This window comes from Rana temporaria, chromosome 2 (assembly GCF_905171775.1).
Source record: "Rana temporaria chromosome 2, aRanTem1.1, whole genome shotgun sequence".
Classification (NCBI taxonomy): domain Eukaryota; kingdom Metazoa; phylum Chordata; class Amphibia; order Anura; family Ranidae; genus Rana; species Rana temporaria.
In genome coordinates this window covers 21,520,653-21,544,750 of record NC_053490.1, presented here as the reverse complement: position 1 = coordinate 21,544,750, position 24,098 = coordinate 21,520,653, and the positions used below count along the sequence as shown (strand labels likewise).

Here is a 24,098-nt window from a genome sequence, read left to right as displayed (position 1 = left end):
AAAGGTGCGTTCCACCACTCCCCGGGTACGTGCGTGTGCTTCATTGTATCTTTGCTCTCCTGGGGTTTGGGGGTTCCGGAATGGAGTCATGAGATGGGGTCCAAGTGCATATGCAGAGTCACCTGGAAGGGAAAAGACAGGAGGATGTTAGTCGTGCATATGCCCCTCGTGATGTCTGCATCATGGGGGGGGACAGTCATACCTGACACCTATGTCACTCACCAACCAGCCAGCTGTCCCCATACACGTTCTGTTCGAATTCTGTGGAGATGGGGCTCTGACGGTATATGTAGCTGTCATGGCTGGATCCGGGGTGTTTGGCACGGACGTGCCATATGAGGTATTGGGCATCGACTATCACCTGTACGTTGATGGAATGCCAATGCTTCCGATTGCGGTACATGTGCTCTGTCTCATGGGGGGGCTGTAGTGCCACATGTGTGCAATCACTGGCCCCCACAGTGCGTGGGAATTCTGCAATTTTGTAGAAATCACGTATTGCCTTCATCCGCAGGTCCTCCTGGGTGGGTTTGATGATTTGGTCGGCCATGCGTCTGAGGATTGCAGGGATAACCTGGTTTACACATCTGCTAATGGAGGATTGTGACATCCCAGCCACGGCTCCACTTCTGCGCTGAAAAGAGCCAATGGCGAGGAAATGGAGTGTTGCCAGTACCTTGACCAGTGGCTCCACTGCATGTGAGCGTTGTGTTGGGCTGGTGATGTCATCCTGCAGGGTTGTGGTTAATTCCATGATCACACATGCCAAAGACGTCTATGCGTGTGCGGTATATCCTCTCCCGTGCCCTCCTCCTCCTCTGTCCCCTACTCCTTCTGTGCGCATCTAAAGCCACTAGTATAGCTATGAGCATGGATGCCCCTGGCATGTTGGCATACAGATTGTTGTCCTGCAAGTGTGGCTGCTCAGCTTGTCCTTAACGGTGTTGCTTTAGCTGATCTGCACACGTCTGGTGCAAAGTTAAAGCTGCTTTTATAAGGGGTAACTTTAGACCGGACGTACAGCTGATGCACACAGGGCGTAGCCTACGGCGCACAAATGTACTTTTGTGGATCGCCGTATCTCCCTCATTTGCATATTTGACTAGCAAAACGATGGTGCGTCTAGCGTATTTTTGCGCCCCACGATGCGCCGGTGTAATTTTTTTACGACGGTCGGAAAAAGCTGGTTTTCAGGCATATCTGGTTTTGGGCATACGGCGCATATTTACACTTACGCCGCGCATCTCGAGATACGTCGGTGTAAGTGCTTTGTGAATCTGGCCCTTTGTTGCTAAATGACCGGGCCCCTTTTTGCGATTTGGTACTGCGTCACTTTAACTGACAATTGCGCGGTCGTGCGACGTGGCTCCCAAACAAAATTGACATCCTTTTTTTCCCACAAATAGAGCTTTCTTTTGGTGGTATTTGATCACCTCTGCGGTTTTTATTTTTTGCGCTATAAACAAAAATAGAGCGACAATTTTTAACAAAAAATCTATATTTTTTACTTTTTGCTATAATAAATATCCCCCAAAAAATATATAAAAAAAATGTTTTTCTCAGTTTAGGCCGATACGTATTCTTGTACATATTATTGATTGGTTTGTGCAAAAGCGTCTACAAAATATGGGATAGTTTTATGGCATTTTTATAAAAAAAATATATTTTACTAGTAATGGCGGTGATCCGCAATTTTTATCGTAACTGCGACATTATGGCGGACACTTCGAACACTTTTGACACCATTGTAATTTTTACAGCAACCAGTGCTAAAAAAATGCACTGATTACTGTGAAAATTACACTGGCAGTGAAGGGGATAACCACTAGGTCGCGCTGTAGGGGTTAAGTGTGCCCTAGTGAGTGTTTCTTACTGTAGGGGGGATGGGCTACGTGTGACAAGACAGTCCTCACCGCTTCCGATTACAGGAAGCGGTGATCACTGTCATTGTCACTAGGCAGAGTGGGGAGATGCTCGTTTACATCAGCATCTCCCCGCTCTATCTCTTCGTGACAAAATATCCCCGGATATCACTGCGGCGATCGAGTCTGTGTGACCCGCGGCGGGCACGCGCGTGCACAATGGCGCTTCCTTAACCACTTAAGGACCGCCTCCTGCACATATACATCGGCAGAATGGCACGGCTGGGCTCAAGCACGTACAGGTACGTGATCTTTAAGTGCCCAGCCATGGGTTGCGGGCGTGCGCCCGCGACCCGATCTGAAGCTCCGGGACCGTGACCGCAGGACCCGCGGAACCCGATCGACGCTGGAGTCACGCGATCAGTCCCCGGAGCTGAAGAACGGGGAGATCTGTATGTAAACACAGCTTCCCCGTTCTTCACTGTGGCGATGTCATCGATCGTGTGATCCCTTTTATAGGGAAACACGATCAATGATGTCACACCTACAGCCACACCCCCCTACAGTTAGAAACACAAATGAGGTCACACTTAACCCCTTCAGCGACCCTTGTGGTTAACTCCCAAACTGCAATTGTCATTTTCACAATAAACAATGCATTTTAAATGCATTTTTTGCTTTGAAAATGTAAATGGTCCCAAAAATTTGTCAAAATTGCCCGAAGTGTCCGCCATAATGTCGCAGTCATGAAAAAAATCGCTGATCGCCGCCATTAGTAGTAAAAAAAATTTTTTTTATAAAAATGCAATAAAACTATCCCCTATTTTGTAAACGCTATAAATTTTGCACAAACCAATCGATAAACGCTTATTACGATTTTTTTTACCAAAAATAGGTAGAAGAATATGTATCGGCCTAAACTGAGGAAAAACATTTTTTTTTTATATATATTTTTGGGGAATATTTATTATAGCAAAAAGTAAAATATATTGTATTTTTTTTTCAAAATTGTCGCTTTTTTTTTGTTTTTTAGCGCAAAAAATAAAAAACGCAGAGGTAAACAAATACCACCAAAAGAAAGCTCTATTTGTGGGAAAAAAAGGATGCCAATTTTGTTTGGGAGCCACGTCGCACGACCGCGCAATTGTCAGATAAAGCGACGCAGTGCCGAATCGCGAAAACTATAGCTGCCTTAAGGTCCGGGTCTTAAGTGGTTAAAGGGGATGTATATATACGTCTAGGGTTGTCCCGATACTAGTATCGTTATCGGGACCGATTCCGAGTATTTGCGGGAGTACTCGTACTCCCGCAAATACCCCAGATACCAAAATAGAATACTTCCCCCTAGCCCCCCCCACCCGCCACCGCTGCCGCCGAACGAATCCCGCCGCATCCCCGCTTGGTTAGTACGGGCGGGGAACATTACAGCATTCATTTTAATAGCTGTAGTCTTTCCCGCCGTGCCGCGTATAGACACTCCACCTTGCTCGGGTGAACTGTCCAATCCCGAGCAAGGGGGAGTGTCTATACGCAGTGCGGCGCGAGAGACTACAGCTATTCAAAGCTGTAATGTTCCCCGCGCGTATTAACCAAGCGGGGATGCGGCGCGGCAGCGGGGATGCGGTAGCATGTACGGTAAGGGGGACATGGCTGCTTTTTTGGGGGGGGACATGGCTGGATATGGGGAGGACATGGCTGCATATGGGGGGGGACATGGCTGGATATGGGGGGGGTCATGGCTGGATATATGGGGGGACATGGCTGCATATGGGGGGACATGGCTGGATATGGGGGGACATAGCTGCTTTTTTGGGGGGGACATGGCTGGATATGGGGGGACATGGCTGCATATGGGGGGACATGGCTGGATATGGGGGGACATGGCTGCATATGGGGGGGGACATGGCTGCATATGGGGGGGGACATGGCTGCATATGGGGGGACATGGCTGGATATGGGGGGGACATGGCTGCATATGGGGGGACATGGCTGCATATGTGGGGGACATGGCTGCATATATGGGGGGGACATGGCTGCATTTGTGGGGGGACATGGCTGCATTTGGGGACACATTTAAAAAAAAGTATCGGTATCGGCGAGTACTTGAAAAAAGTATCGGTACTTGTACTCAGTTCTAAAAAAGTGGTATCGGGACAACCCTATATACGTCCTTCTGCTCAGGAGTGCCATTGTGTCGACTTAAATATGCGTGCGGCGGTCGGGAAGTGGTTAAAAAGTCAACAGCATGAAATTATCAGCCCCTGATATTTACTGGCAGGTGTAAAAAAAAATCACAGATTTTTACAAACTGTCGGTAAATTTACTGGCGGTTGGCAACCCTGCTGGCAGGGGACAGGCTTTTCTACTCAGGCTGTGACTGTTTTTGGCTTTGCATACCTTTTTTCTTTTGTTTTGAGGCACGTGGAATGTATTCACCCGAAATTCCAATCAGGCTTGAACATAACAGCCATGCACGTTATCAGATGATACATAAATGATGATATGCTGCAGATGTAAAGGGCAACTGTAATCCACCCCTAAATTGATTTTTCCCTCCTTTATAAGTAACAAACACGTCTTGTTTTATATATTTTCTTTTTTATGCCTATGGATTGTGTAGGAAATGAATTCTGATGTGGGGAATTTTTTTGACCTAGCATCTGCTGAGTTCTCTCTCCCTGGTAAAGGGATTTCTATGGCCGCACGCAGGTCACGCTCCCTCCGCATATTATCAGTCTTGTCGGCTTTCAATAGTCATCGATCAGACGGGGAAGTCGCTCTGTAGATAGCGGAGCTGTATATTCCGTTTTGATTCACGTGTCCGCCCTCATGTATAAGGCGGGTGACACAAGCACCGTGCGTTCTCATGGCTGCCGACTATACAAATGAGGCTTTGAGACAGAGGAAGAAGAATTAACCACTTAAGCCCCGGACCATTATGCAGGTTAAGGACCTTGCCCCCTTTTTGCGATTCGGCGCTGCGTGGCTTTAACTGACAATTGCGCGGTCGTGTGAAGAGGCTCCCTAACAAAATTGCGTCCTTTTTTTCCCACAAATAGAGCTTTCTTTTGGTGGTATTTGATCACCTCTGCGGTTTTTATTTTTTGCGCTATAAACAAAAATAATGCGACAATTTTGAAAAAAATTAATATTTTTTACTTTTTGCCATAATAAATATCCCCCAAAAATATATATATAAAAAAAAAATTTCCTCAGTTTAGGCCAATACGTATTCTTCTACATATTTTTCCTAAAAAAAAAAATCGCAATAAGCGTTTATTGATTGGTTTGCGCAAAAGTTATAGCGTTTACAAAATAGGGGATAGTTTTATGGCATTTTTATTAATATTTTTATTTTACTAGTAATGGCGGCGATCAGCGTTTTTTTTTTTCGGTACTGCGACATTATGGCGGACACTTCGGACACTTTTGACACATTTTTGGGACCATTGGCATTTTTATAGCGATCAGTGCCATAAAAATGCATTAGATTACTATAAAAATTCCACTGGCAGTGAAGGGGTTAACACTAGGGGGCAGGGAAGGGGTTAAGTATGTTCCCTGGGTGTGTTCTAACTGTAGGGGGAGTGGTCTCACTAGGGGAAATGACTGATCGCTGTTCATACATTGTATGAACAGACGATCAGGCATTTCTCCCCTGACAGGACCGGGAGCTGTGTGTTTACACACCCAGCTCCAGGTTCTCGCTCTGTAACGAGCGATCGCGCGGGTGCCCGGCGGTGATCGCGACTGTCGGGCACGTGCGCGGGTGTTTGGAGCGCGCGGGGGGCGCGCGTGTGCACCTCCGGCGGCGCGCGCACGCCCCTATTGGCTGCTGGGAGAGATGACGTAGATCTACGTGATCTCGCCCAGCAGAGCCGACCTGCTGCCGTAAAACTGCATCGGCTGGTCGGCAAGCAGTTAAGAAAATATGTTCCATTTTAGAATAAGGCTATTTCTTATCTTTAGGCAACATCTCGCATACATAAAACTATACACTCAGAATATATTTCCTGTTCTAACTGTAATGTACGTCATTGAGATGAAAACAGGAACATGCATTATCAGGGTGGAAACAGATGTTTTGCTAAAGATGTCTTGTGTCTTTTCCTGATAATATATATGAACTCACTCATTAGCCCCCCCCCCCCCCACCTTTCCTTTTAGAATTTGCATAAATACTGGGGTGGATTCAGTAAGCAATTGCGTCTGCGTATCCATAGTTATGCAGCGCAATTGCTTAGTTGCGCCGGCGTAACGACTTTTCTGTATTCAGAAAGCTCGTTACGCCGACTGCAGCCTAAGATATGACTGGCATTAGGCTCTTATGCCGTCGTATCGTAGGCTGCATTCTTACGATGGCCGCTAGGTGGCGTTCCCGTAGTGGTCAGCGTAGAGTATGCAAATTGCATACTCACGCCGATTCACAACCGTACGCGCGCCCTGCGTACGCATTTTACGTCGTTTGCGTTCATCGGGTTCCGCGTAAGGCTGCTCCTGCTATTAGCAGGGGCAGCCAATGCTAAGTATACCCGTCGTTCCCGCGTCGCGATGTTTGAAAATTACGTCGTTTGCGTAAGTGAATCGTGAATGGCGCTGGACGCCATTTACGTTCACGTTAAAGCAAATGACGTCCTTGCGACGTCATTTGCCGCAATGCACGTCGGGAAAGTTTCCCGACGGAGCATGCGCACTACGTTCGGCGCGGGAATGCGCCTAATTTAAATGATCCACGCCCCCTACGGGATCATTTAAATTACGCGCGCTTACGCCGGCCATTTTTACGGAACGCCTCTGCAAATTACGGAGCTACTGCTTCCTGAATCAAGCGTAGCGCAAGTAATTTACGGAAGCGTAGCGTAAAAACGTAACGCTGCGCCTCCGTAAGAAGTGCGCAGCAGTACCTGAATCCACCCAACTGTGTATCTGTGCTCAATAAAGCAGAGACCTTTTGATAAACACTCAGCAACTCTCCATGTGTAATCATTGGGTCTCTCTCAGATCTGGAGGGTCATTGAAGGTTATCCTGCATTACCTAAGTACTCCTGGGTGGTTATATTACCTGTTCCTCTTCAGGTATTGAGATTGTTAAGAAATACTAAAGGGTTTATCTATATAACATTAGTTGGACGAAAGTCACAAGCATTTGTCTGGGCTGCATGAAGTTTCTCAATTTTTTTCTCTCATAAGCCTCGTACACACGATCGGAGTTCCTGCGGACAAAGCGTAGGACTTTTGTCCGAAGGGCGTTGGCCAGGAACTTGTCTTGCATACAAACGGCAAAGAATTGTCGGCCAACAAACAGGAAACTACTTGTTTTTTTTAGCTCTTTAGCACCACCCTTTGGGCAACTTCTGCTAATGTTGTGTTATGGTGAGCATTGCTTCCGAGTATGCGTGTTTGTACTTTGTAGTTTTGCTTACACACGATCGGAAAATCCGACAACCCACAATTGTTGGCGGACAATCCCACATTTATTCCTTCACACATTTGTCCGCGGAAAATCCGACAACAATTGTCTGATGGAGCATACAAACGGTCAAATTTTCTGACAACAGCCTGTCATCACACAATTCACGTTGGATAATCCGATCGTGTGTATGAGGCTTAATACTAAAACTTGCTATAATCGTCAGCTCCATCTAGTGGACAAGATGCAATATATTTTTCTGAAACGTCATGATCAGAAAATATACCCCATTTTAGCCACTAGATGGAGCTGAAGATCATACGGGCCACGTCAGTGGTAAAGCGCTGCTCGCTTTAGTTGCGCTTTACTGACGTTTTAGCAGCACTTTTCGGCTGCCAGCGCGGCGCTTTTAACTCCGCGAGCGGCCGAAGAAAGGGTTAAAACCGCCTGTGTTGTGGCACTTCGGAATCGCTTTTCAGGTGCTTCGGAAACACTGCCCATGCATTCCATGGGCAGGGGTGGTTTAGGAGTGCTGTACTGTAAACACTGCTCCCAGACCACCCCAAAGATGCTGCTTCCGGGACTTTTTGTAACGTCCCGCAAGCGCACCGCCCCAGTGTGAAAGCACTCAGGTCGCTAGATTCAGGTAGAGTTACGCCGGCGTATCAGTAGATACACCGTCGTAACTCTGAATCGGCGCCGTCGTATATTTAAGTGTATTCTTAAATTGAGATGCACTTAAATCTAGGTAAGATACGACAGCCGGCGCCGTCGTATCTTAGCTGTCTATTTACGCCGGCCGCTAGGGGCGTGTACGCTGATTTACGCCTAGAATGCGTAAATCAGCGAGATACGCCTATTCACAAACGTACGCTTGCCCGTCGCATTAAAGATACGCCGTTTACGTAAGGCGTTTTCAGGCCTAAAGATTTACCACCAAAAAGATGGCGCAGCCAATGTTAAGTATGGACGTCGGAACCGCGTCAAATTTTTACGTCGTTTGCGTTAGTCGTCCGTGAATGGGGCTGGGCGTAATTTACGTTCACATCGAAACCAATAAGTCTTTGCGGCCTGGGATATGTCCACGGACGGCGCATGCGCCGTTCGTTCAAAACGTCAATCACGTTGGGTCACGATTCATTAGCATAAAACACGCCCACCTCTTCACAATTTGAATTAGGCGCGCTTAGGCCGGCACATTTACGCTACGCCGCCGTAACTTAGGACGCAAGTGCTTTGTGAATACAGCACTTGCCTCTCTAACTTACGGCGGCGTAGCGTATATGCGCTATGCCTGCCTGATATTAGGCACGTGTACCTGAATCCAGCTAAGGATTTTTACATTTGGGCGGCATGGGAAGCGGTTTTCAGGTGCTTTACAGGCACTATTTCTAGCGCTAAAACACCTGAAAACCGCCTTCAGTGTGAAAGGGGTCTCATAGGAAATACTGGGAAAATTTCGGCAGTTTGGACGAATGCTTGTGACATTCGTCCAACTAATGTTTTATAAATAAACCTCTGTTTTATTGGACAACTTTTGCCTTTAAAAAAAATAAATAAAGCTGCATCTCAGGCACTTATAAAACTTTAAAGTGCATTCTGAGCTAATTACGTATTTACATGGTTATAAAGAACCGTATTATGCGAAATAAGAAAAATCTATATAGAGACAAATTCAGATGTAAATCTTTTATACATAAAACCGGAAACAATTAATTAAGCCTTGTTAATTATTATACAGCCTCATTTTTTCTACATTGTGTATATCCACCATAGAACCCAAATAATTAAAACCGTGTAAAAAAAAAAAAAAAGAGTGTATAATTGGGACAAATAAGGGGATCTAGTTATAATTGTTTTCACACAAATTTTGCACTGCTTTTAGCAAAGATTTGTACATTCTTCTAGGTGGGCACAGTTAGGAATGTGTAAATCCTTGGTGTAAATCTTGTGTGAAACAATAAGAATATAAAATAAAGGTTAATTGTGTGAATACCTCCAGCATTTCCACAATTGTCACAAATAATTGCCGTAAAGTGTGTAATACATTTCTTTCCTATAATGGTCAGCTCCAGGTCTGGCCATAATTCAGACTTTTCCGGAAATACTACAATCGGTAAAAATACTGCAACATGGCCAATAGATGGAGATAAATCACCTTGAGGCATGCTGGGACTTATAGTTGTACTGGAAGGAAAGGTACCAGAGATGGCAATGGGACATGCAAGAAGAATAAGAATGAATTCAAGAATAATAAGAATTCAAGAATATTTTTATTATAATTAATAACAGTAGATTATTAATAATAATAATAATAATAATAATAATAATAATAATAATAATTATTATAGTAGATTAATAATAATAATAATAATAATAATAATAGTAGATTAATAATAATATTATTAATAGTATAATAATAAAAGTAGTAGTAGTAGTAATAGTAGTAATAATTGTAGTAGTAGTTGTTGTTAATAATAATAATAATAATATTATTATTATTATTATTATTATTAATAATAATAATAATAATAATAATAATAGATTATTTAATAGATTAACCATAATAATAATAATAATAATAATAATAATAATAGTAGATTATTAATAATAATAATAATAATTATAATAATAGATTAATAATAATATTAATAGTAGTAGTAGTAATAATAGTAGTAATAGTAGTTAATAATAATAGTAGATTAATAATGATAATAATAATAGTAGATGAAGAATCAAATAATAGTAGATTATTATTAATAATAATAATAATAATAATAATAGTAGTAGTAGTAGTAGTAGTAGTAGTAGTAGTAGTAATAGTATAATAATAATAGTAGTAGTAATAGTAGTAATGATAGTAGTAGTAGTTAATAATAATAGTAGATTAATATTATTATTATTTTTAATAGAAGATTAATAATAATAGTGTGACCCGAGTCCTTCTGTGAGGTGCGGTAACTCCACCGGATCTCACTGGCAAACGTCTACGGACCAGATAAAAAGTCTGCTCAATACTTGGCGGGAATAGGGGAAGAGCTTATGAACTTTAAGACAGGAGGGGTTATCATGGGAGGGGATTACAATTTATGTTTAGATCCAAAATTAGATAGTACATCACATGCACAGGGCATCGGAATTGGTCAGAGGAATAAATTAAAAAAGAAGATGTACCAATACCAACTGGTAGATGCATGGAGATCACAACATATGAGACAAAGAGACTATACATTCCGCTCCCCAGTGCATGGGACGTACACTAGAATTGATTATTTCCTGGTAGAGCATAGATTATTAGATCTAGTGGAAGACACAAAGATTGGAATCTCAACATTCTCTGATCACGCACCAATCGCACTGCAATTGAAAATAGGAGAGATTGAAAAAGGGAAATATAACTGGAGGCTAAATGAAGAACTTTTATTAGACAAAGAGTTAGAGAAGAGAATAAAGAAGGAATTAGAACAGTTCTTTAAGGAGAACAGCACAGAAGGAATGTCCGAGGTGATGATTTGGGAAACCCATAAGGTTTATATTAGGGGTATCCTAATTAAAGAGGGAGCTGAAAAAAAATAAAGAGATTTTTTTTATCTAACTAAAGAAATCTTTGAACTAGAACAACTACATAAAGAAACTGGTCAGAGAGATCTTTTATTAAATCTTAAAGGGGTTTTCCACGTTTTTTTTAAGTTTATTAAAAGTCAGCAGCTACAAAAAGTGTAGCTGCTGGCTTTTAATAAACAGACACTTACCTGCTCCACGGCTCCAGCTCCTCGCCCCCCCTCGCCGGCCGGCGTCTTCATTCTTAGTGTGGGCACCCGGCAGTGAGAGCTTTCGGCTTCACCGCCGGGCACCCACTGCGATTGGACAGGTGCTCGTCTACAGGGAGGGGCTGTGAAAAGGCGATTAAGCTAATCGCCTTTCCAGCCCCTCGACGGAAGGAGGAAGTGGGACAGGAAGTCCCCTTCTTCTGAAGCCCCCACTCCCCCCCAAAAAAATTACATGCCAAATGTGGCATGTAAGGGGGCGAGGAGTGGGTTAAGCGGAAGTTCCATTTTTAGGTGGAACTCCGCTTTAATATTAAAAGAGAGGAAATGAGAGGGGCTATTGAACATGAATCCCGAATAGCTCTAAGCTTGGTTAAGAAAGAAAGATACCAATGGGGTAATAAATCAGGGAAATACTTGGCGAATGTACTAAAGAAAAAAAAACAGCTAACTATATAGAGAAAATTCAGACAAAAACTGGAGAAATACGATTTAAGACTTCAGATATCATTAAAAACTTTCTGGAATTTTATGGGAAACTCTATGCAATTCATAAAAATAGTACTAAAGAAGAGGTAAAACAAAATGAGGAGAAAATTAAAGTATACCTGAGGGACTTAGATTTAAATAAGATCCCAGAAAATAAACTTAATAACCTTGAAACTCTCATAACAGAAGAAGAAATATCAAAAACTATTCAAGAATTACCTAATGGAAAAAGCCCCGGCCCCGACGGTCTGACTATATTGTATTATAAAAAAAAATCCGACATACTAACCCCCAAATTATGTTCCTACTTCAACGGGATTGGAGAGAAGTGGGAGATGAGGAAAGAGGCTTTAGAAGCTCTAATAACTGTAATTCCTAAAGAGGGAAAGGATAACTCCCTATGCTCCAGTTATAGACCAATTTCGCTCCTTAAAGCGGGGGTTCACCCCAAAAAAATGTTTTAACATTACATTCAGCCGAGTTGTCAGAATGACATTAGGCTGTTTTTTTTTATTTCATTGCCGTACATATTTTCACCGCCGTTTCCGGGTATGTAATCTGCAGGACTGGGCATTCCTAATTGATTGACATCCTTCCGACCGGCGGGCGCATACAGCGCGTCACGAGTTGCCGAGAGAAGCCGGACTGCGAGTCGGCTCTATACGGCGCCTGCGCACCGACGTTCGGCTTCTTTCGACAACTCGAGATGCACTGTATGAGACGGTCGGAAGGATGTCAATCAATTAGGAACGCCCAGTCCAGCAGATTACATACCCGGAAGCGGCGGTGAAAATACGGTATGTACGGCAATGAAATAAAAAAAAAACAGCCTAATGTCATTCTGACAACTCGTCTGAATGTAATGTTAAAAATTTTTTTTTTGGGTGAACCCCCACTTTAATATCGATTTAAAAATATTCTCAACAATTCTTGCCAACAGGATGAAAAAAGTAATGAAGGATGTGGTCCATATGGACCAAGTTGGATTTATCACAGTGAGAGAAGGAAGAGATAATGGAATTAGATCCCTCTTGGTTACAGAGGAAATGAGGAAAAGTGGCGCCCCAGGACTACTCCTGTCAATAGACGCCGAAAAGGCTTTTGACAGGGTAGACTGGGGCTTCATGCAGCATACATTAGAGGCGATTGAAGTGGGACCCAGAATGAGAAGATGGATAAGATCATTATACAATAGACCTACAGCAAGAATCAAAGTTAATGGAACCCTCTCAGAACCCTTCGAAATGGAAAATGGCACCCGACAGGGGTGCCCCTTGTCACTGCTGTTATTCACTCTCGCACTAGAACCCCTGCTAAGGGGTATAAGGCGAAATGCGGATATCAAAGGGATAACACTAGAAGGAGAGGAGCATGAACTTGCCGCCTATGCAGACGATATATTGTTTTCCTGACTGACTCCATGGCAGCCTACGTGTGGGTTAATCCCGCCTCCTCTCCATTGATAGGACCCCATACCCATAAAGGTTTACTCACCGCCCAGTACTGGTGTTCCTTTTTTGTCCTCCTCCATGGACCTAGGAAATACAGATTTGTGCAAACAAGGACATACTTGAAATGGATAGCACACTTTAACCAGTTCCCGACCCCCGCATGTACATATACGTCCACAATATGGCACGTACAGGCACATGGGCGTACACGTACGTCCTCGCCTATTAGCGGGTGGGGGGTCCGATCGGGACCCCCCCGCTACATGCGGAGGTCGGGTCCGCTCGGGGAGCGATTCGGGACCACGGCGCGGCTATTTGTTTATAGCCGCTCCGTCGCGATCGCTCCCCGGAGCTGAAGAACGGGGAGAGCCGTGTGTAAACACGGCTTCCCCGTCCTTCACTATGGCGGCGCATCGATCGCGTCATTCCCTTAATAGGGAAGACACGATCGATGACGTCATTCCTACAGCCACACCCCCAAACAGTTGTAAACACATACTAGGTGCACCCTAACTCCTACAGCGCCACCTGTGGTTAACTCCCAAACTGCAACTGTCATTTTCACAATAAAGAATGCAATTTAAATGCATTTTTTGCTGTGAAAATGACAATGGTCCCAAAAATGTGTCAAAATTGTCCGAAGTGTCCGCCATAATGTCGCAGTCACGAAAAAAATTGCTGATCGCCGCCATTAGTAGTAAAAAAAATAATAATAATAAAAATGCAATAAAACTATCCCCTATTTTGTAAACACTATAAATTTTGCGCAAACCAATCGATAAATGCTTATTGCGATTTTTTTTACTAAAAATAGGTAGAAGAATACGTATCGGCCTAAACTGAGGAAAAAAAAATTTTTTATATATGTTTTTGGGGGATATATATTACAGCAAAAAGTAAAAAATATTGCTTTTTTTTCAAAATTGTCGCTCTATTTTTGTTTATAGCGCAAAAACTAAAAACCGCAGATGTGATCAAATACCACCAAAAGAAAGCTCTATTTGTGGGGAAAAAAGGACGCCAATTTTGTTTGGGAGCCATGTCGCACGACCGCGCAATTGTCTGTTAAAGCGACGCAGTCCCGAACTGTAAAAACACCTTGGGTCTTTAGGCTGCATATTGGTCCGGGGCTTAAGTGGTTAAGCGGTGCAGCTCGGATCCCAGCCATGGGCGGGTGGAGAGCTTTGCAGCAACTTCCCCTCCGCTGTGCGGTCGTTGGCTGCGTGTGCTGAAGATCCGGACTTCCTGGCTGGCAAGGTCTTATTTCTATTCCATGGCAGTCACCTATGTGTTGTGTGTTTCCCATGTATTGTTTTTTCCTGCCTGTATGGCGGCTGGAGCGCTCCTGCGTTCCAGCGCCGTTTGTTCTCTTCCTGGTGCGAGCACCAGAGCCCTTCGCGCATGCGCAGTACCCAATCTCAGAGCGAGGCTTGGTTCGCGCATGCGCAGTCGGACGGGACTCGCGGCGGCCGCGCAGGCGCCGTTGAGCCATTCACCACTGCGCAGGCGCGTACGTGGGCAGCGTCTGACGTCACCGGCGGGGGATTTAAAAATCAGCTGCTCGCCTGTGTACATTGGGGTTCTTCCTGACAGGCGAGCAGCTGATCCTGTGATACTCTGCCAGGTCAGTGAGGGATCTGCCTATGCTATAGGCATAGATCCTCTCTTTCATTCTTCTTGCTTAATGCATTGTTGGTATTTTTTGCTGCATAACAAATTAATTTTTAAATGTATTTTCTTTTCTTGCCTAGCATTTTGAAAATTTTAAACTTTTCTATATGGTTTTTAAAAAAATGTTTTCTCTTCTTAAAGGGGCAGTATTCTTATATTGTTGTTTTTTATCTGGCATCTTAGGATCTCTTCAGTTGTTTGGATATATATATCACAGTACTATGCAGGTCCAAGAAACCATGGACCAGTCACCGTCTACAGGTGGCCAGCCCTCACGCACAAGGTATGTGCGGGTGAGGGGGGGCATAGGGGTGGAAGTCACACTTTGTATGTTTTCTGTCTGACTTATTCCCCCTATATATATGTCTCATTTTTTCCTTAGCCCTTCCGGTCCTGATCCTTATGCCGCTATCCAGTCCGCAGACCTTGCCAGGCCGCATCAACGTTCCTCTTCTAAATCTAAATCAAAGAGTAAACGAAGATCTCCGTCTACATCTTCCCATCAGAGGAGAAGTTCCCATTCCTCCTCCAGACACCGCTCCCACCGCCACGAAAGCCGCTCTGATCACAGAGCTTGCTGGGGATGTGATACTTATGTCCCGAAGGGCAAATCATTATGTGACCGATGCTACGCCCTGGCGGTTGGGGAAAAGGAGACTGAAGATCGTCGTATCGAGTCTCTTGTGGAACGTGTGGTACAAAAATCTTTGAGAGAGAATGTCTCCCACACACAAAGTCAAACCGGTACCGTCAGGTCTGGTTCTCCGGCCATTGAGGTCCTTGAGGATCCCGGTCCTTCCCAGCCTCGCGCTGCTTCTCCAGATTCCCAGGAGGGTGAACTGGAAAGCGATGAGGAGAGTCTAGAGTTCGACTTCTCCCAAGTGACACCACTTATCAAAGCAATCAAGGAGGCTCTCTTGTGGGAAGAGCAATCTACTTCTCCAGCTAAGCAAAAGAAATATTTCAAACGCCTGGGGAAGGAACGCCCAAGTTTTCCGTTGTTAACCGAATTAAAGGGCATCTTTGAAGAAGAATGGAGTAGAGTGGACAAGAGGTCCTCTATGGCCAACAAGGCCTCCAGACTGTATCCCTTCAAAGCAGATGACGTTAAACACCTGGAGAATATTCCTGTGGTAGACGCAGCAGTGACACGACTGGCCAAACATGTTACACTGCCACTGGCTGATTCAGTGTCCTTCAAGGACGGTCTTGATAGGAGGATGGATCAAGACCTCAAAAGAATCTACGGTCTGGCTGGTACAGCCTGCAAACCTGCTTTGGCCTTGGCAGCTTTATCCAAAGCAATGGAGGCCTGGACGGAAAATGTGGACTCCTTCCTTAAGGGTGTCTCTGAAGAGCTGGCCAGAAGTTCTGCTACTTCAGAACTTAAACTAGCAGTTGCCTTTCTGGGGGAGGCATCCGTTGATTTAATTCGCCTATTGGCAAGAATTATGCTGTCCTCTGTTACAGCCAAAAGGGCCTTGTGGTTGCGCCCCTGGGTCGCTGACCCATCGTCCAAACAAAATTGGTGTAAGATTCCCTTTAAAGGATCATCCTTGTTTGGCAACAAGCTGGATGACGCCATTGCTAAAGCTACAGGTGGTAAATCGGGTTTTCTCCCCCAGGACAGGCGTCAGTCCGGTAAGAAGAAACCGCAATTCAGAAGGTATAGCCCGGACCGCACCAGAGAAGCTCGCGCCTACAGACCTGGCGGAAACTTCAGAAGAAACTGGGGTAGAGGCCGTGCATCTTTTCGCAAACCAGCGTTTTCTAACCAAGCGTCGAGTGGACGCGATCAGGCTAAGTCCTTTTGAAACAACGCCCGCCCAGGCGGATCGGGTGGGAGCTCGACTGCTCCTCTTTCGGCACGTTTGGGCGGCCTCGATCACGGACTTTTGGGTCATCAAGACAATAACATCAGGCCACGCATGGTCGTTCTCCAGCATTCCTCTTCCAAGGTTTATTTCCACCCTTCTCCCAAGGTCAGCGGAACAGAGACAGGTTCTTCTAACTTATGTGGATCTACTCAAATCCCAAGGAGCAGTAGTATGCGTCCCAAAGGACGAACAGTTTCATGGAGTATACTCCCCCCTCTTCTTGGTGCAGAAGAAAAGCGGTGCTTGGCGTCCAGTCATAGATTTGACCTATCTAAACAAATTTATAAAACACAGAAGGTTCAAGATGGAAACTCTGTCGACAATCCAGCAAGCCATACAGCCAAGCGATTGGATGATCTCGATAGATCTGAAGGACGCTTATTTCCACGTTCCGGTGGCAATCGAGCTACAGAAATATCTCAGGTTCCACGTTGGGCAAGAACACCTTCAATTCGTGTGCCTACCCTTTGGGCTGACAACCTCACCACGAGTCTTCACCAAAACCCTGTTGGCAGTGGTGGCCTTTATCAGACTGAAAAAGATAAGACTTTATCATTATCTAGACGACCTCCTTGTCCTAGCCCAGGACAAGACACAGCTCTTAGAGCAAAGAGATCAGGTAATCTCGATCCTGTCCGAATTCGGTTGGCTCCTGAACTTAACGAAAAGCCATTTGGAACCAACTCAATACCTAGTATATCTGGGGGCCCAGTTCGACACAGTGAAGAAAACCATCTCTCTTCCGATGGAAAAGATCCCTGTGGTTCAAGAGAGGATTTCTCGAGCGTTAGACACCCACCACCTGAAGGCATTCCAATGTCTAAAAATCATCGGAACAATGGTTTCCACAACCCCCATGGTGAAATGGGCATTATGGAGACTACATCCCTTCCAGTCCGGCTTCCTCAAGCAGTGGAAGTCAGGCAACAAGAATCAGCAGATTCGCATCTCAACTTCCATGAGGAACAGCCTCTTTTGGTGGCTTCAGCCAAAAAATCTACGGAATTGTCATTCCATTGCCCCGGTCTCCTGGGTCACAGTGACGACCGATGCCAGTGGCTACGGCTGGGGGGCCCTGTGTGGTACAAACATGGCACAGGGCAGATGGGATGCTCGCCTCCGCAATCCGGGCTCGAACATCCTAGAGCTTCGAGCAGCCTGGTGTGCCCTCCAGTCCTTCTCCCAACTCCTGAAGGGAGAGTCGGTACTGTTGAGGATGGACAATACCACAGCAGTGTCCTATGTCAAGAGGCAAGGAGGGACAAGGAGTTCGTCTCTTCTACGGGAAGTCGAACCCATCATGAAGTGGGCACAGGAAAACCTGGTCAACCTGACAGCAGTCTTTATTCCCGGAATACAGAACTCCCAGGCAGATTTTCTTTCTCGCACTCAGGTGGACATCAACGAGTGGTCTCTCCACATCCAGACATTCCAATGGATCTTGTCTCTGGGAATCGGTCCCCAAGTAGATCTTTTTGCTTCACAGCACAATACCAAGATGGAGAAGTTCTACTCGAGAGGTCATTGCAGTCAGGCGATCGGGACGGATGCCTTGACGGATCGGTGGAGTTTTCAGAGAGCATATGCTTTTCCCCCGATCCCAGTAATTCTGAGATTTCTACAGAGACTTCAAGCAGAAGAGGTCGAGGTGACACTAGTGGCCCCCTACTGGCCGAACAGACCATGGTTCCCTCTCCTGGTCCAACTGAGCTATCGGGACCCAGTACCTCTACCAGTCAGACCGGACCTTCTCTCTCAGGGCTCACTCCTACACCCCTGTCCGGCTCTGATGAAACTGACGGTCTGGTTCTTGAGAGGGAGAGGCTGGAATCCCTTGGTTGCGCCTCTGGAGTGATCTCCACGCTGATGAGCTCGAGAAGGGCAAGCACGAATAAAGTCTACGGAAGAATTTGGGCTAAATTTGTAGAATTCTCTACGGTCTCAGGCAGGTCCTTCAGGAATCCAGAAATCCAAGATGTATTGAGTTTTCTCCAAACAGGGTTAGATCTTCCCCTATCCGTAAGTTCATTGAGAGTTCAAATCTTGGCTCTGTCAGCCTTCTCTGGAATTTCGTGGGCAGTACACCCACTAGTCAAACAATTCTTTCGAGGGGCATCAAGATTGAGACCTCAAAGGAAGCCAAGATTTCCCAAGTGGGATCTCCCACTAGTCCTGGATTTTCTGAGTGGGCTCAGTACGTCGGGGCCTTCCCCGTCCTCTATAAAGGACTTTTCAGCTAAAGTGGCATTCTTGGTCGCTATCACCTCGGCCAAAAGAGTGTCGGAGATCGGGTCTTTTGGTCACAAAGAGCCATTCCTGACCTTCTTCCCGGATCGGGTGGTTTTGATACCCATGCTGGGTTCAAATCCGAAAGTTTCTTCTGTCTTTCATGAGAATCAAGAAGTTGTCCTTCCTACCTTCAGGTCTTCGGATTCCAATGAGACTCACCCTCTAGACATGGGCAAAATCCTTTCTGAATACATCCAGATGACGTCCCCCTTTAGACGTTCAGATCATTTGTTTATCCTGCACTCAGGCAGTAACAAGGGGAAAAAGGCTTCTGCCAGAACAATCGCGGCCTGGATCGTTCAGACAATTCAGCAGGCTTACAGGGCGAAGGGCTTGGCTCCTCCGCAAGCGGTGACAGCTCACTCTACCAGAGGAATGGCAGCTTCCTGGGCGGCAGCTCGTCACGTGGCTCCAGATGTCATCTGCAGAGCGGCCTCTTGGTCTTCTATACATACCTTTATGTCCCATTACTGTGTTGAGCCTGCATCTCTTTCCTCTGTGAATTTTGGTTTATCAGTTTTGTCAGTTGACGGGACAAATTAAAATTTATTTTTGTTCAGCATACCCACCCGTGTGGTCTGGCTAGTTATTTCCCACACGTAGGCTGCCATGGAGTCAGTCAGGAAAAAGGAAAATTTATTATCATACTTACCGTAATTTTCCTTTCCAGACGGAGTTCCCACCCTGAAATTATGGAGTCGGGATAGTTACGGAACACCAGTACTGGGCGGTGAGTAAACCTTTATGGGTATGGGGTCCTATCAATGGAGAGGAGGCGGGATTAACCCACACGTAGGCTGCCATGGAGTCCATCAGGAAAGGAAAATTACGGTAAGTATGATAATAAATTTTCCTTTTTATGTAACAAACCCCAGGATAACACTGCCTAATTTAATGAAAACGATCAAAGAATTCAGCAGGATATCTAATTTTAAGATAAACCCAGCCAAATCTGAAATACTGAGCATAAACATCCCTAAAATAGAAAGATGCGCTTTGCAGGAAGATTTTTCATTTGCCTGGAAAAAAGAACTAAAATATTTGGGAATTGGGCTAGCAACCTCCATGGAGACCTTATATAAGATTAATTTTATCCCATTGTTAAACAAGGCCAAAGATGAACTAAACAGAATTGCACCAGGGCAACTATCCTGGAGCGGAAGAATAAATATCTTTAAAATGATAATATTACCAAAAATAGTTTATAAAATGCAGATGCTCCCAATTCCAATACCACAAGCTTATTTAAAAAAATTACAGTCAATGGGGCAGATCCACAAAGATCTGCCCCGGCGCACCGTATCTGAGATACGCTACGCCGCCGTACCTTACTGCAGTTTGGTTCGAATCCATAAAGATTTTGCGCCGTAAATTACGGCGACGTAGTCTATTTCTCGCGGCGTAACGGCGCCTAATTCAAATCGGCGAGTAGGGGGGCGTGTTTCATTTAAATGAAGCGCGTCCCCGCGCCTAATGAACTGCGCATGCGCCGTCCCTAAATTTCCCGCCGTGCATTGCGCTAAATGACGTCGCAAGGACGTCATTGTTTTGACGTGGACGTAAATTACGTCCATCGCGATTCACGGACGACTTACGCAAACTAAAAAAAAATTTCAAATTAAACGCGGGAACGACGGCCATACTTAACATAGCAGGTTTAACTATACGCCACAAAACAGCAGCTGTAACTATACGCCGAAAAAAGACGAAAAAAATGCGACGGCCGCTCGTACGTTCGTGGATCGTCGGAAATAGCTAATTTGCATACTCGACGCGGAAAACGACGTGAACGCCACCCAGCGGACGCCGAAAAATTGCATCTTAGATCCGAAGGCGTACGAAGAGGTACTCCTGTCGGATCTAACCCAGATGCCGTTGTATCTTGTTTTGAGGATTCAAAACAAAGATACGACGCGGGAAATTTGAAAGTACGCGGCGTATCAATAGATACGCCGGCGTAATTCTTTTGTGGATCTGCCACAATGTTTCTTAAATTTATTTGGAGAGGTAAAAAAAAAACACGTATTAAACTAACACTACTAAATACTAACTAAAGATAAGGCACAAGGGGGGTTAGGGGCACCCGATACAAGAAAGTATCACCATGCGATTGTAATATCACGAATAGTAGATTGGGTTAAAAATAATACAGGAAAAAGGTGGGTAAATATGGAAACTAAAACGAGTAAAATAGCACTGGGGAGATTAATATGGGTCCCGGCACAGTATAGAGAAATTAGTTTTGAAGCTCACTACATCACGAGGCACGCACTAAAATTATGGGATCAGATGCACAAGAAAGAAAAATGGGATTATAATTCACCCTTTATTCCTTTAACCGACACACAAAAAATTTCCACCAGGGGAAAAAAAAAGTTTTGGCAAATGGATAATCAAAGATAATATCTAATTAAAAGATGTTATGGAGCAAAACAAGCTACTAACACTTCAGGAACTAAAAAAATAATCTTCACTGAGACACAGATGTATTAGTATCTTTTCGATGATAAGATGGGCACTAAGCACCTAAAAGATGAATAATGGAAAAAGAATAAAGAAAATAAGAACTCAAATAAAAAAAAAAAAAAGGAAAAAAAAAAAAAAAAAAAACACCACAAATGATGCGAAACCATAGCAGAGACGTTATAAGCAAATAATATGTGAGCAAGTCTCGTGTTGGCTGGTGGAGTCTGAAGTGGTTTAAAAAAAAATAATAATAATAATAGTAGATTATTAATAATAATAATAATAATAATAATAATAGATTAATAATAATATTAGTAGTAATAGTAGAATAATAATAGAGGTAGTAGTAATAATAGTAGTTAATAATAATAGTAGATTAATAATAATAGTAGATTTATAATGATAATAATAATAGTAGATTTATAATGATAATAATAATAGTAGATGAAGAATAAAATAATATTAGATTATTAATAATAATAATAATAATAATAATAATAATAATAGTAGTAGTAGTAGTAGTAGTAGTAATAATAATAGTATAATAATAATAATAATAATAATTATAGTAATAATAGTAGTATTAGTTAATAAAAATAGTAGATTAATAATAATAGTGTGACCCGAGCCCTTCTGTGAGGTGCGGTAACTCCAGGGGGTTCATAGCGTACAGGATAGTCAGCAGAGGTGACCTCTTTATATTTACAGCACACAGACGCTGTCACCTGAAATAAATACAAATATATTGATCTGAGAAGTCACATCTCCTATCTAATACGGAAAGCTCAGCAAAGAGTAAACAAACTACATTTCCCAGCATGCTTCAGTTCGGTGCACTTCCGCTCTACTCTCAAAAACTGAGCTAAAGTTTCCAATTGTCTCTCTTACGGCGGCCATTTTGTCGTAGCCCACTCATTGAATTGCAATGAAGTGTGGACTTCTTAAACATGGCCGCCGCGGGCTGTATTGGAAAGGCGCCGCTGAGACTGAGGTGATGTGAAGTCCTGCGGTGTCCTGACAGGAGGGATAAGCGGTGACATGTGGAGTGGGTGACCCCGGAGAGGTGGGTGAGACGGGGACACACGGGGCTGGTGTCAGAGGTCAGGGAGACCGTGCGCCATAGCAGGAGAGAGATCAGTAACCCCTGACCTATGGATGTGCTGTAGAAGTGAAGATCTGACCATACAGGATACAATCTGATTGTATGATCTTCCTTAGATCTACAAGTATGTAGTGCAAGGTCCTGTCTGATTGGATGACAGTTGGTGGTAGATCTAAATCTGAATGTACAATCAGGTTGCTTGGCATGTGGCCAGCGTTAGGCTGGTCATGCATTGGACAATCTGCTTTAGATCTACCGTCAACGATGTGTTTCAGCTGCCCTGTCTGATTGGATATGAACTGAATGGATTGTTCTGTGAAATCCTTCCCATGCACACCCCCAGATCTATATCACCCAAGATTCCCTAAACACCCCCAGATCTACATCACCCAAGATTCCCTAAACACCCCCAGATCTATATCACCAAAAAATTCCCTAAACACCCCCAGGTCTACATCTCCCAAGATTCCCTAAACACCCCCAGATCTACATCTCCCAAGATTCCCATGCACACCCCAAGATCTACATCTCCCAAGATTCCCTAAACACCCCCAGATCTACATCACCCAAGATTCCCTAAACACCCCCAGATCTACATCACCCAAGATTCCCTAAACACCCCCAGATCTACATCACCCAAGATTCCCTGCACACCCCCAGATCTACATCACCCAAGATTCCCTGCACACCCCCAGATCTACATCACCCAAGATTCCCTGCACACCCCCAGATCTACATCACCCAAGATTCCCTGCACACCCCCAGATCTACATCACCCAAGATTCCCTAAACACCCCCAGATCTACATCACTCAAGATTCCCTAAACACCCCCAGATCTACATCACCCAAGATTCCCTAAACACCCCCAGATCTACATCACCCAAGATTCCCTAAACACCCCAAGATCTACATCTCCCAAGATTCCCTAAACACCCCTAGGTCTACAACTCCCAAGATTCCCTTAGCACCCCCAGATCTACATCACCCAAGATTCCCTGCACACCCCCAGATCTACATCACCCAAGATTCCCTGCACACCCCCAGATCTACATCACCCAAGATTCCCTGCACACCCCCAGATCTACATCACCCAAGATTCCCTGCACACCCCCAGATCTACATCACCCAAGATTCCCTGCACACCCCCAGATCTACATCACCCAAGATTCCCTAAACACCCCCAGATCTATATCACCCAAGATTCCCTAAACACCCCCAGATCTACATCACCCAAGATTCCCTAAACACCCCCAGATCTATATCACCCAAGATTCCCTAAACACCCCCAGATCTACATCACCCAAGATTCCCTGCACACCCCAAGATCTACATCACCCAAGATTCCCTGCACACCCCAAGATCTAAATCACCCAAGATTCCCTAAACACCCCCAGATCTACATCACCCAAAAATTCCCTAAACACCCCCAGATCTACATCACCCAAGATTCCCTAAACACCCCCAGATCTACATCACCCAAGATTCCCTAAACACCCCAAGATCTACATCTCCCAAGATTCCCTAAACACCCCTAGGTCTACAACTCCCAAGATTCCCTTAGCACCCCCAGATCTACATCACCCAAGATTCCCTGCACACCCCCAGATCTACATCACCCAAGATTCCCTGCACACCCCCAGATCTACATCACCCAAGATTCCCTGCACACCCCCAGATCTACATCACCCAAGATTCCCTGCACACCCCCAGATC

The 24,098-nt window shown here is 44.6% G+C and overlaps 1 protein-coding gene across 3 annotated transcripts in view; it reads left to right on the top strand.

Annotated features, from left to right (window-relative positions):
- Nucleotides 1-22,205: 22,205 nt before the first annotated feature.
- NARS2 (asparaginyl-tRNA synthetase 2, mitochondrial) overlaps nucleotides 22,206-24,098 on the top strand; it is a 102,172-nt gene continuing 100,279 nt past the window's right edge. The window contains exon 1 of one of the 3 annotated variants that reach the window (XR_005747325.1): nucleotides 22,206-22,345. The gene's annotated coding sequence lies outside the window, so the exon portion shown is untranslated. Of the gene's footprint in view, nucleotides 22,346-22,470; nucleotides 22,509-24,098 lie in introns of those variants that run through there. The other 2 variants (XM_040339964.1, XM_040339965.1) reach the window with 2 other exon arrangements.